This window comes from Cavia porcellus, unplaced genomic scaffold (assembly GCF_034190915.1).
Source record: "Cavia porcellus strain 051 isolate PalLab524CR breed Dunkin Hartley unplaced genomic scaffold, mCavPor4.1 scaffold_18, whole genome shotgun sequence".
In the NCBI taxonomy this organism is placed as follows: domain Eukaryota; kingdom Metazoa; phylum Chordata; class Mammalia; order Rodentia; family Caviidae; genus Cavia; species Cavia porcellus.
The window spans coordinates 28,435,985-28,450,423 of NW_026947501.1; the positions used below are offsets into that span (position 1 = coordinate 28,435,985).

The 14,439-nt window shown below is 38.8% G+C and overlaps 1 long non-coding RNA gene across 1 annotated transcript in view; it reads left to right on the plus strand.

Annotated features, from left to right (window-relative positions):
• The first annotated feature begins 1,271 nt into the window (after window positions 1–1,271).
• The window catches only part of LOC134471491 (uncharacterized), a 36,605-nt gene continuing 23,437 nt past the window's right edge, over window positions 1,272–14,439 (plus strand). The window contains exon 1 of the long non-coding RNA XR_010040940.1: window positions 1,272–1,356. This is a non-coding gene — a long non-coding RNA (uncharacterized LOC134471491). The remainder of the gene's footprint in view (window positions 1,357–14,439) is intronic.

Below are 14,439 nucleotides of genomic sequence, written 5' to 3' on the forward strand. Positions count from 1 at the left end.
TACTAAGTCACTAAGAAAATGCACTATGTAGACTTTGAGGCTACAGGTTTATTAAAGCAATGCTGTATAAAAGCAATAGAAGTTTATCTACACATTTATTCCACTTTTAGAAAAGTAAATTCTCATAATCAGTAACCAGAAATAAATATGAAGAAAAGAGTTATGCTTGAGTGAGGGTAATTTGAATTTATTTATAAAATAGACTTATTATTTTTAGTAGATTAAGGTTCACAGCTGTTGTAGTCAGGGTTTGCCAGGAGAACAATTATATACAGGACACATAATTTATATTACTATTTATAGTGGCCACACACGAAGTCAAATACAAAGAAAGTTAAGGAAATCTGTGTACAACACTAAAGACCTAGCAAATCTAGCCAAGATCCTGGATCCCATGGCAATAACCTGCATGAGTTCAGTTGAAAACCTAGAGCCCACAATGACTCATGCAAGTCTATTTGATGGATCTGTGCTGGGAAGACTCAAAGGTCAGTGGGGTGAAGGATCTGTGCCAGTAGGTTGAAGGTTCTACAGTGGAGCCAAGAAGCGATGCTCAAAATAAGGACCAGGGCTCCCCTGAAAAGTACCACAGTCATCCTAAGTGACAATGAGATCCCAAGCTCCTCTGGGGATAGAACAATCAAGTTCATATCAGGAAGCCAGCATGACAAGCTTCTCCAGGAGACTGAATAGCAGGTTTCTCCAGAACCAGGAAGCAATGCTCAAAATAAGGACTAGTGTTCCCCCAATTGCAGCCATTCTCAGCAACAGGGTCCCGAGTTCCTCTGATGATAACAGCCAAGTTCATACCACGGGAGACATCATAATAATCTCCTCCAGGAGAACCAATGGCTCCAAACAACAGCAACAACACTTAGGAGAACCACAATGATACTCTTCCTCTACAGGCCTCCTTTTTACGCCGACAACAGTCCTCAGTTGGGCCATCTGTGCTTGGCACCACATTGATTTGGTCCGCTGGTGTTTGAGTTGAGAACCAATTATCAATCCACAACATCAGCCAAATAAGAGGAAGGGACAGAGAATTCATTCAACCCTACACATGCCTAGCTTCCTCCATTATCAGAATTCCCTACCAGAGTTGTGCATTTATTACAATTGATGAAGCTACATTGGCATGTATCACTATTACCCAAAGTCTACAGTTTAGGTTTGACTTTTGGTGTTATATACTCTGTGGATTTTGGCAAATGTATAATGACATGTAGAATACCATACAGAATAATGTCTTTTGCTTGTTTGTTTTTTCAGGCAGGGTCTCGGTATATAGTCCATGCTGGCCTTGAACTCATGGGCCATCCTTTTGCCTCAGCTTCCTGAATGCTGGGATTACAGGTGTGTATCACCATATTTTTTCCATATCTTTTCATGACTTGACAGCTCATATCTTTTTTAGTGCTGAATAAATTTAAAATAATCTTATTTTAAATTAAGAATAAAAATTCTTTTGCAGGGATCTCCAAGCATCTCAGGGGGGTCAGTACACCAGCACTGTTCACCCCCAGTGTCAGGGCTTAGCCAGAAGTGACAGTCTAGCTGTCTCCTTGGTAGCTGAGAGCTGACACAATGGTTGAGCTGGTACTGTACATGTGCAGAGTTCCTCATCATCCTTCAGTCCTCAGCCCACACCCTGTCTCCTGTCTCACACAGAGTCTCTCCTTCGCCCACATTCAGAGCTCAGCAGAGCTTCTGTCCTGCACAGGGCCCTGAAAAGGCCCCACTGCAGTTCACTAATCTATCTGGTTCCTCTTTAGTCCCTAGTTTTTCATTTCTTTCCCTACACACTGCAGAGCAATCAGCTCATATCATCATCTGTGGATGTATCTATGGCTTTCTATTATTTTTGCTCCTTCATCTCCACTAGCCTTAACGAAGTAATTTCAAATGAGGGAATCAAACAGAACTGGACTTTGACATGTAGAAGGTAATTACTCAAGAAATAGAGTGTTCTGCTAAACTTTTTTTTTTTTTTTTTGGTCTTTTTTGAGACGGGGTCTTGCTATACAGTTTAGATTGGCCTTGAGCTCACTTTGTAGCCCAGGTTGGTCTCAGGGCTCGCGAGGATCCTCCCACCTCAGCCTCTTGAGTGCTGGGATTACAGGCGTGAGCCACCACACCCGGCTTAAATGTTCTGCTAACCTCTTGTGAAATGCCTTTTATATGATCAGACTGCCTTCTAAAAGAGTTAACCCAAATTAAAGTACAAATTTAAAAGCCTCTAAAGTAAGCTTAAGAGAGAAACACATGATCATGGACAAATAATAAATAGTCCAAGAGTGGGAAGTAGGATTGTACATTGTTGGAAATTCTCCAGTTATTGGTTCAGTTAACTTGCATTTGTCTATATACAGGAAAAGGCAAAGAAAGTAGCAAAGATATAAAAACAGGGCACAGTCCAGAAAACATCTTATTTATGGAAGAGAAGGGCTGAAAGGAACTGAGAGCAGACAGGGTCACACCCTCCTGTCTTCTAGAGAAGGAAATTATGGGCAGCAGCAGCTAAACCAGGATCAAATCAGATCTTCTGCCAACCAGTCCAGCCTATGCCTTTCTAGAATGTATTATAGACAGATTTTTTTTACAAAGTTAAAATAGTCACACGATTTAAAGATGGAACAATATTAAAAGGTATAGGTGGAAAAGCTTTCTTCTCACTTCTGTCAACAAATTCCTATAACCCTTTCAATGCTTCTTTGCGAAACTTAACCAAATGTAAAAAGATTAAAATACATTCTTATTTCAAGCCATCTATTACTCAAATAACATATCAAGGTGGTCTTTCCACATCGATGCATAGCAATCTTCCTTATTCTGTTTTAAAGTATTGTTATAAGATGTATGCTTGTGTATTTAACTAGCCTCTATGTAAAGACCTTTGGGTTAGTTCTAATCTTTGTTGCAAACAGTGCTGCTGCCATAACCTTGTAAAAATGTCATCTGGTAGGAATGCAGGTGTTATCTGTGGAATAAATTCCCAGAAGTGGGTCTGGGAGGTCAAAAGGTAACTGGGTGTAGTTTTGGTAGATTTTGTTGAAATGCCTTTTACAAGGTCTGTATCACTTTGCATTCCCATCAGCAGAAGGGAAGTGTGCCTGTTTTCTCACAACTTGTTAGCCCTTGTTAACAGATCTCTATCTTAGATTATATTCTCCTTGAACTAATATTAAATTTTGTTTGATTTCATGCATATATACCAATTGGTATCAATTAGGGAATGTTGAGGCATGCTGAGTAGCTTGGGTAGCTAGCTTGACTTTAAAATTTGGCATAGTTAGTGTACAATATACAGCCCAGAGTATCAGTGTCACTCTCCCCAAATTAGTTCTTGTATTTCCTTGCCATAGGCCACAGCTTAGAATAGCTTTGGATGTTGGGCAATCAGTTGGTTGATTCTAAATTTATATTTAAAGTGAGCTTTGTGTGGTATGAAGCGTAGTTATGATTTCTACTTGACAGATGAGAAAACTGAGGTACAGATGGGTGAGATAGTACTCTCTTACTCTCACCTTGTCTTCTGAGATGCGGATAAAATTGAGCTGGGGAAAATTTTGAGAAAGGAACTTTTTGTGGTTCAGGTTGGCCTTGGATTCACTATGTAGCCTAGGCTGGCCTCAAACTCAGTTATCCTCCTGCCTCAGCCTCCTAAGTGGTAGAATTATAGGCATGTACCACTATGGCCCAGGAGAAAGGAACTGTTTGAACTGCAGTTGCCTCTTACAAGGGGGAAGTGCAGGTCACTCAGAGAATAGCATACCAAAGCTTGGCTCCAGGCTCCAGGCTTAAGATGGAAGAAAGAATCTTTAGTTCAAGGAATATCTTGATCCCTGGTTTGCTTGTAACTCTGAAGTTGCTTGAGGCCAGGAGCTAGACCTCATTCATTTTTATTCCTGGAATATCTAGGATTTGCAAAGTGCAGGGCAAGAGTACAAATGAAAGAGCCCAGATCCCAGCCTGTCCCTTCTCTTCCTGGCTCCATCCTGCCTTTTAGGGAGTCTTGTGTGCTGTTCTTAACCCCAACCCCCAGCCCTAAGATTCCATTCATGGGCAGCAAGGCTTTCCCTCCAGGTCCAGGGCTGAGGCCTGTCCAGGAAGTCGGCTCAGTGAGGTTGTGATGGGGAATTCTAGACTCCCAGGTACCCAGAAGAGTCCTGGAGGGAACTTTAGACTCTAGGGAGGTCTCAAATGTAGAGACCAGGTCCAAGAGTGGTACTTAGTTAAAGAATCCAGTCAAATCATCAATTTGAAGGCATAGAGTTGGCAAATCCAGATGTGGGAAAACCAGATGAAAGTGAATGAAATCTGTTCATAGTAAGATTTAAACAGGGGAAAGCAGGCAGAGTTTGCAGGAGTCATATAAACAAGACAATGTAAGTATTATCCCATATTATGGAAGGCCTACCTGAGAAATGGGCAGGGATGGAGCTGTCACAGTGTTGGGGCACATTGCGCTGTAAAGCATAGAGCTAGCTGTAAGTAGGATGCTCTAGACTCAGGAGTCCTTCCCTGTCTGGCTGTCAGGTTTAGCTGAACTTTGTCTTTTTCAATTTCTTGACCCTCATTTGACTGTTAGGGTACATGGAGAATCTGTCCAGTTCGTTCCTCATTGGCTTGGCTTACCACCACAACCCACGAGTCACCATTCTTGATCAGACACCTCTTGTGTCTTCAACTATTCACAATATGATGTGGTTTGGGGAACAACCCTAAACCCACATGCTGAGTTTTCAGTGTCTCAGAGGGACCTCCAAGGGAAGATGTTGCATGAGCTTTGGATAAACACTCTCACATGCAGAGGAAGGACTAATCTAATAGGCACAGGCCTGAGAATCACTGGCTTATACAGGGAGTGGCTGAACCCTTGGAAGTAGATGAAGCCACGCAGGGAAACTGTAAGAAGGAAAGAAAATAGAACCTGGAGGAAAATGGACCTTTTGTGGGTCCTGCCTTCCCTTTGTTGTTGCTATTCTAAGTCTATTCTGTTTCCAAATGAATTTTGGGAATATTTTCTCTCCATCTGTGAGATATGTTAATGGTTAATGGCATATGAACTATGTGAGGTATGTTAATGGCATTAAATCTGTATAACAGTTTTGGGAGTAGGGCCATTTTTACAATGTTGGTTCTTCCTATCCATGATCAAGGGATATCTTTCCATTTTCTGATATCCTCTTCAATCTCCTTTTTCAGAGTACTGTAATTTTCAATGTATATATCTTTTACTCTCTTTGTTAGAGTGATTCCTAAATATTTCATTATTTTGGGTTTGTGAAGGATGTGGTTTCCCTAATTTTTCTCTCAGTGAATTTATTGTTTTTGTTCAGGAATGCTGTTGATTTTAAAAATGCTATTGATTTTTAAGTGTTGAATTTGTATCTACCTATTCTACTGAATTTGCTTATTAAATCTAGAAGTCTTTTGATGGAGCTTTTGGGGTCTTCTATGTAAAATATCATGTCATCTGTGACTAATGATAATTTAACTTCTTCCTTTTCTATCCTTATTCCTTTTATTTTCTCTCTTTTCTTTTTGTCTTTTTGAGACAGGGTCTTACTGGGTAGTTCAGACTGGCTTTTAGCTCATTTGTAGCCCAGGCTGGTCTTGAACTTGCAGCAATCCTCCTGCCTAGATCCTCCTGCCTCGGCCTCCCGAGTGCTAGGATTACAGGTGTGCACTACCATGGCCTGGGTTTATTATTCTGTTTTGTCTAATTGTTCTGGCTAATGTTCCTAGAACTATACTAAATCAGAGTGGTGCTAGTGGAATCCTTGTCTTGTTATTGATTTTCAAGTGAAAGCTTCCAGTTTTTGTCCATTTAGTATAATGTTGACTGTTGGCTTTTTATCAGATTGAAGTAAAGACCATCTGTTATGATTTTCTCTAGAGCTTTTATCATGAATGAGTGTTGGACTTTATCAAAGCCTTTTTCTGAACCTATTGAAATGATCATGTGATTTTTGTCTTTGGGTCTGTTGTTATAGAGTATTACATATTTGTGTATGTTGAACCATCCCTGCATTCCTGGGATGAATCCCCATTGGCGTTGGTGTATAATCTTCTTGATGCATTGTTTGATAGTATTTTATTGAGGATTTTTACATCTATGTTCATTAACATAGATGTTATTAACATAACATCCTATTATATCTATGTTAGGCCCTATTATAAAAGGGCCTATAGGTCCCTTTTATAGTTTATTCTTTCTCTGGTTTTGATAAATACATATACACCAAATAGGGAAGCACCCAATTATTTAAGACAAATATAAATAGACATGAAAAATCAAACAAGCAATAATGCAATTGTAATGGGGAACCTCAATATTCCATTGTCACAAAGTGGTAGATCAACTAGACAAAAAATCAGCAAAGAAATAAGAGAACTGAATCAAACCTGTGAAAAAATGGACTTTTAAATGTTTACAGAGTGCTTCACCCAACATTAGAATACAGGTTCTTCTCAGCTGTGCATGGGATATTCTTTAAAATCAACTATGTGCTAGCCCATAAAACATGCTTAAGTAAATGCAAAAGAAATGAAATTATCCCATGCATAATATTTGAATATAGTTCAATAAAAGTGGAAATCAATGACAAAACAACTGAAAAAACTACACAAACTCATGGAAATTAATTAACACCCTCCTGAACAACCAATGGGTCACAGATGTTTAATTTCTTCTTTAATTTCAATATCTACAATCAAATGAAAATACAAACACAACTTTCCAAAACCTGTAAGATGCAATGAAAGCAGTCCTGAGAAGGAAATTTATGTCCTGCATCAGGAAGATAGAACAAGCACAAGTAAATAACCTAATGCTACACCTTAAGCTTTTAGAAAATAAAGAGTAAGTGAAGTCCAAAGCCCATTCAAGGGAGGAAATTACAAAGATTGGGAAAGATATTAACACAATTGAGACTAAGAAAACAATACAAAGAATTAATGAATCAAAGAGTTGATTTTTTGAAAGAATAAATAGAATTGATAAACTCCTAGCAAACAAAGGAAAAAAAAAACTCAAATTGATGCAATAAGGAACAAAAACAGGTGAAATCACTATAGATCCTGTGAAATTCAGGGGAGCAATACCTATTTCAGAAATATTTACTTACATAGAATGAAAAATACAGAAGAAATGGACAGATTACTAGATACATACAAATTACCAAAGCTGAATCAAGAAGATATAAAAATTCTGAATAACTCAATATCAGTTTATAAAGTCAAAAATGTAATTAAAAATTGCCAACAAAAAAGCCCAGGTCCTGACAGATTCATTTCTGAATTCTACAAGAAATTTGGAGATGATTTAATGCCAATACTCCTCAAACCCTTTAATGAAATTGAAAGGGAAACAATATTCCCTAACTCATTCCTGGAGGCAAGTATTACTGCAATACCAATCCCTTTTAAATTTTCTCTCCTGAGGGTAGAATGACCATACTGAGGGCATATTTACTGTATGCAATTTTCCAATTTGCTTTACATTTTGTTATCTAATCACAAATCTAGTTCATATGGTTGAAGATGGTGAATTAATACTTACCACAGCTTGTCATTTTCTTTTTTTTAATTTTTAAAAAATTTTACTTCAAGGAGAATAAAATGAAGCAAAATAAAACAGAATAAAACCACTCAGAATAAGACAGTGTGATACCAGATTTCAGAACAAGATAATAGGAAAGCAACAATGGTTACCATAGTTCCTCTGGTTGTCTTCAAAATAGCTGCCCATGTCTTCAGACATAGTAAAATCAAGCAAATCAGAGACAGAATAGAGCCAATAAAAACAGAACAACTAATGCAATGCAGGACTTCAAAACAAGATAATAGTAAATCCAAAATGGCTACCATGACATATCTTGTTATCTTTGAAATAGCTGCCCATACCATCAGATACAACAAAATCAAGCAAGATAAAACACAATAAGGCCCAACCAGACAAAACAATGAGAATGATACAGGATTGAAGACCCTCTGTGAGTTAGCACCATTCTCAGATTGTAGGGGAGGAGAACAGGAAGTCACCAAGAAGCTAAGACCTCCTGTGAGTCAGTGCCATGCTTGGGCTGACTTGGGGAGAGCCAGACACCAGCCCTCTGCTGTAAGTTGGCACCTTTGTGTACTGCAGGGGAGCTTGTCATTTTCTAGGCTGTGTTTGATGCTATTGCTTTGCTTATTTTGCTACTTGAGCTGAGGTGACAAAATTCTAATTAGTTTTCCTTTCTGGCATATCAAGACTGAGCTGAGACTGTCTAAGAGTCCTGAAAAATGTTATAGGCCAGTGCCTAAGAACCAGGGGCTAAATAGGCTAAATAGGCAGCAACTTCTCATCCCCAATAAATAGAAGAGACATGATCTTGCAACAGACTCAAAACCCAAAAGCCAGCAATAGCTGGAAGACATCTCTGAGGAGTAGTCATTTTGTAAAGGTTTTAAATACTAGCAATAAAGTTACTTGCCATAAGCAATTTATAAGCACCAATCTAGGAATTAAACTAAAAAAAGAAGAAAAAGAAAAAAGAAAATGAGAAGATACTTAAGCAAGAAACAACCTTAGACTTTCAGTTCACCAAAGGCAAACCCAGAGGGCAATAAGGTGGAATAATTCAGAGCCGCCCACCTGAACACTGACGTGGTAACAGCTGATGTAAAAAAACAGATGAATGAGGCTCTAGAAAAAATCAAATCAGAAATAATTTCTCAGATAACTACAGAGATGGTGACCTTAATGAAAATATGAAAAAATGGTTAGCAACTCTAGAGCAAGTATAGATATACAAATAGAGAAGCTTAGAAATATGATTGAAACCTAAAACTCCCAACATGGGAAAGAAATGGAATCCATGAAACAGGTTCAAACAAATATATGGGAGATTAAAAATTCTCTTGAAAGTACATACAAGTGGATTGAACCAATGTGAGGGCAGAATATCAGATATAGAAGACAGGATTGTGGTTAGCAATCATGAAAAGAAAGATTATTCTTGGGGGGTTGTTGTAGGAGGATCATGGTGAGTTTGAGGGGAGCCTGGGCTACAAAGTGAGCTCAAGGCCAGTATAAATTGGTATAGTGAGACCATGTCTCAAAAACAAAAAGATTCTTAATAGCAAGAGACCATGAAAAATCAACCCAACCGCTGCTAAAAGATGCAAATAAGAACAATGTAAGATTGATCAGAGTCAAAGAAGACACAGGAGGTAGCACAAATGATATTAAAAACCTGTTCACAGAAATAATGGCAGAAAACTCCCCAAGGAAAATGGATTTGTCATCAGATTAAGTAGGGAATTCCAATTAGCCATCATAAAAAAATCTACACTACAACATATAATAGTCAAGATTCCAAAAATTCAACATAAGAACAGAATATTAAAAGCTGTTAGAGAAAATAAACAAATTACCTATAAATAAGAATCACAACAGACTTCTCAACACAAATCCTCAAGTCAAGGCTAGCTTGGAGTAAAGTATTTCAAGCCCTAAAAGAGAACAACTCCAACCCAGACTGATGTAATCTGCAAAACTATCTTTCAAAATTGATGGAGAAATAAGATATTTCCATGACAAAGAATACCTAAAGAAATTCAAGACCACTAAACCAGCACCCCAAAATGTTCTGAAGGACATTCTATAAAGATATAACAAGGACTACATCTCCATGAACCCCAACAGAATGAAGCAGAGGGGAAAAAGGAAGTCAACAGCATGAAAATACGATAAGGGTAAATCAATACATATCAGTTATAATTATCGATGCTAATGATCCAAATTCACCAATGAAAAGAAACAACCTTGCAGAATGGAATAAGAAGCAAGATTCAACAGTATGCTACATACAAGAAAAACATTTAATTCAAAAGAAATTCATAGACTGTTTTCTATGGAAAACAACATTCCATGTCACAGGAACCTGGAAAAAAGTAGAGGTAGCTATTCTATTTGCAGACAAAGTGGATTTCAAGCCAAGACAAATTAAGAGAAACAAAGAAGTTCATCCTTGTAAAGGGAACAATATAAGAGAAAAGAGATAACAATCAAATATAAATGCTCCAAATAACAGTGCACCACATTATATTAAATAACTATTAATGGACGTGAAATACCACATCAAAGAAATTCACTAAAAAGAATCAAGTTAGATCTCAGGCTTGTACTGTGGTCTTAACATATCTCAAAATATTACATTTGCAAGTACTTTGGGCAGTCTTGGAAATCCATCAAAAAGAGATCCTTAGAGGCAATCTCTGGAGTTGGCACACCAGCTATTGAACAGTAGCATGTGATCATGCACAGTGGAGAATGCCAATGGGACTCTGGGTAAAGGGAGCATAGGAAACCTGAACCCTGTAACACAGCTGCTGTACAATTCAGCGGACTCTGCATCCTCACATGAGATTTTCAAAAGCACTGGACACAGTGATGCTCTGACAGTTAGGAAGCAAAGCTGCTGGGCTTGAGGCCTTTGCTTTAGACAAAGTTCCACGCTGTTCTGGACTCCACATTTCTCTGCCCTCTTGCTTGAACTTCAGACTTGTGTATTCAGTTGTTTACAGAATATAGCATCTGCCCTTGGTGGCTGAACTGATCTCTTGAATTCAAGATGACCACATTTAACCCCTGCCTCCATCTGCAGTCATCTCTGTCCAGTTAATGCTGAAAGTGCCACTAAGATATCTCTAGCTTGACCAGAAAAGGTTATTAGTTTATTTTCCTGTTAAAAGCCTAACTAACCCTCTGTTAGTTCCGTGGTTAGTCACCGATTTTAAACCTTTCCTGGATACCTGGAGACAAGTTATTTAACCTAGAGTAAGCTAGTCTGGTCTGACCAGACTTGAATTCAGGAGCAATCACTTCAAGGCAAGAAAGCTGAAGGAGAATTTTGGAAAAGTGGCTTTCATTCAGTCAGCAAGCAGACTGTTGATCAATTTTTCTGGCCCAGGTCTAGGTTCTAGCTCTACCTCTTGTCTAACTGTGAGACTGGGTAATTTCCCTCAAGGAGATTCAGATTTTCATCCATAAAATAGGATTTTGACAGCATCAATATAGTGGAAGGCATGTTAATTAAATGAGAATACATGCATTACTATTGCCTAATACAAACTCAGTTAACCCCTATTCTTTTTTAAAAAATTTTTTTATTGGTACTGGGGATCAAACTCACAACTGCCTGCTTGCAAGGCAGGAGCTTATGCTGCTAAGCTAAATCCCCAGCCCCAACCCCTATTCTTTATCCTAGAATGTGCTAAGCTAGAAATAGAAGTTTATTTGAGGTCCTAAAGAAATTCCCCTGAAATTAACAGAGAAATACATAAGTGATAACTTGAGATGGAAAAAGTCATTTTTCCCATGAGTGATGCTTTGCTTCATTATTCATCTTTAAGTCATTTAATAACTCAGTATGGATTAGTTGATCAGGTACTGCTGTTCATAATATCAAGCACTGTTCTATGTGCTTCAGAAAAATCAGTGAAAAAAGGGCCAAAAATCCCTGTCTTGGCCAGGTGTGGTGGTGTATACCTGTAATCTCAACATTTAAGAGGCTGAGGCAGAAAGATTGCTGAGAGTTTGAGGTCAATCTAGGTTATAAAGTGAGTTCAAGGCCAACCTGAACTGCATAAAGAAACCCTGTCTCAAAAAAAAAAAAAAATCCCATCTTCTTGGAGTTAACCTAATGGGGGTCAGATATGAAGCAAAATAAATAATTTATATTTCAGGTTGGAGAGGAAGAAATGATTCATTTAGAGTTTTAAATAGAATAATCAGAGCCAAGGTGTAGTGATGCATGCCTGTAGTCTCAGTATTCAGAAGAACTCCAAATCCCAGGCTGGCCTGGATTACAGGTTGAGACCTAAAACAAAACAAAGCAATCACGGAAGGCACATAATACCATAATCTCAGTCTGTGAAGACATGACAGCATCTTATATAGTCTTGCTCTCCAGAAATGCACAATCTGGTAAAGGAAACAAAAGCAGCATTAACATGTCAGTTAGGAGAAAGAACAAACCACACATTACGTGCATGTCTGAGCGAGATAAGCAATATTCTAGAAGGTCAGAGAAGCTACCGAGAGGAACTGTTGGCAGGAGAGCTCTGCCTGGAGAAGTTTCAGGAAGGGAACAGATTCAGCTAGGAAAAGTGAAAAAAGTTTTCTTGTCCTCCCCACCCATTAGCTGCTGGGAAGCAGCTTGTATGCCATGAAACGCTAATCTTGGCTTTCTCCAGACAGATGAGGTCAGGAGGAAACACTAACTCCAACGGAAAACTGTTACATTGTCTTCATTGACTTGCTTCACGCTGTGGTCAGAATTGGTTGGAAAGTAGAGAAATCTTTCAGCTCAAGCCCAGGCTTTGAATACAGTAAGAAAAAAAGCCCTGGAGATTTAACAACAACCCCTCTCTCCTTTGTAGTATGAAAATCTAGAGGAAACTCGGTATGGTGATGCGTGCCTATAATCCCAGCATTTGAGAGCTCGAAACAGGAGGATTGTTGTGAGTTCCAGACCAGCCTGAGGGTACATAATGGGTTAAGGACCAGCTAGGGGACCCTTTGCCACACTGGGGATTTAACTTATTCGGAGCCTTGATCTTCAGAAGCAAGCACTGTAACACTGAGCTACAGCCTCCAAGCTCCACAGTGCCATTTTCTCATCTCATTATTATTATTAGTAGTAGTAGTTTTGGAGCACATAAATAATTATGTTTATTGTGGGAGTTAATACCTTGAGATAACACATCTTAATTCTTTGATCTTGTTTTGCAAGTACTGGGGAAGGGACCTAGGGACGTCACATTAAGGTACATCTGCATCTCTTCTCCAAGTTTTAAATTTTGAGGTCAGGATCTCACTAAATCACTAAGTTGCCCAGGCGGGGCTTGATCTTGCCATTCTTCTGTCTCAGCCTCCCTGACTGCTGACATTTCAGATGCATACATCATGCTTGGCCTCTAGCACACATTTTAAATTGGACTGAACAAGGGAGAAAGCAATCAGATGTGTGAATTAGGAAACTGATTGGAGTTTTGGTTCCAAAATGAACATTAAGCATCATAGGAGGTGTATTGTCTTCACCCCTGTCTGGAGAGGTGCACATTGAGTTTCTCTAGAGTAGACATTTGGATAACTGGAACCTTAGGCAGGCCGCTGGACTGGGCTGGAGAAGGATAGAGACAGGACTAGTGATCTTCTTTCCTCACTGGTCTCTTATTTTCTCATGGATGTTTGGCCTTCACTTTGAAATACTATCTAGTATGACTCATGTGCTGGAAAGACACTAGCTGTTACAAAATAGTGTGGTTACTTTGAAGACAGACAGGCTGGAGTTCTCATTTTGTTACCACCCCCGCCCCTTCCTAGCTGTGTGCTGCTGCGTGTCTCCAACCCTGTTTCCTTTCCTGTAAAACGAGGAGAAAGTGCAAATTCGTGGAGTCCTCACCAGGATCAAATGAGACTTAACACACATAGAGTGTAACACCTGGACTGTGGAAAGTGTTCAACAAATGTATCTGCTTATTATATACCCAACTGGGAATGAGGAAAATGATTATTAGGGACAAACATTATATGAAGGACTAACAAAAGAGCAAGTAAAAACTGTACCTAGCCCACCAATACCACTAGATTCAAACCTAGCCAGATATCGCAATAGTACTGTCACTGGCAGAGCCCTGTAGCTTTCTGAATGGTCGTGGAATTATCCCCTCCCATTCCCAGTGCTTCAGGCCAGGCCTCGTGGTCCTGTCCTTCCTTCCTGCCAACCCCGGAGTCCCATGATTTGCCCTGCTCCTCTCTAGTTCCTGTCAGCACTGCAGAAGTCTTTGTTCCTCTACTGGGTTGGTCCTTCACCTGTCTCCTAGCCAAGAGTCGGTCAGCTTCATGCAAATTATGATAATTTTTCTCCTCCAGACTGTTTATCCCAGACAGGCAAAGCCTGCAAATATGTAGATGGATTTATCATGTGGGTCAAGACAGACAAAAGGCACTTCATTCGAGTTCAATATTTACTAAACACAGTGAAGTTTTTTTTTTTTTTTTAACAAAGAAACAAATAACAATTACATATTATTTTCTCTATGCTAAAAATGAGAAAATGGTCACAATAAATCTGGAGTAGGAATATACATGATGTCATCTTTTTGGAGAACAATTCAGCAATGTGTATCAAAAGTATTAACATTTTCATGTTCTCTTTATCTTAGCAATACCACTTCTAGGAAGATAATTCAGAATGAGGCCAGTCTTGATCATCACAATAATTGCTTAGAAACAGTGGAAAAACTGCAAATGATCTAAATATTCAAGAGTTGGAGATTAGTTAGTGAGCTGAAACATAACTCTATACAGGATTACTCTGTAACCATAATGGATATTAATAAAACTATTCATGGAGAGTGAAGATGTTTGTGGTATATAAC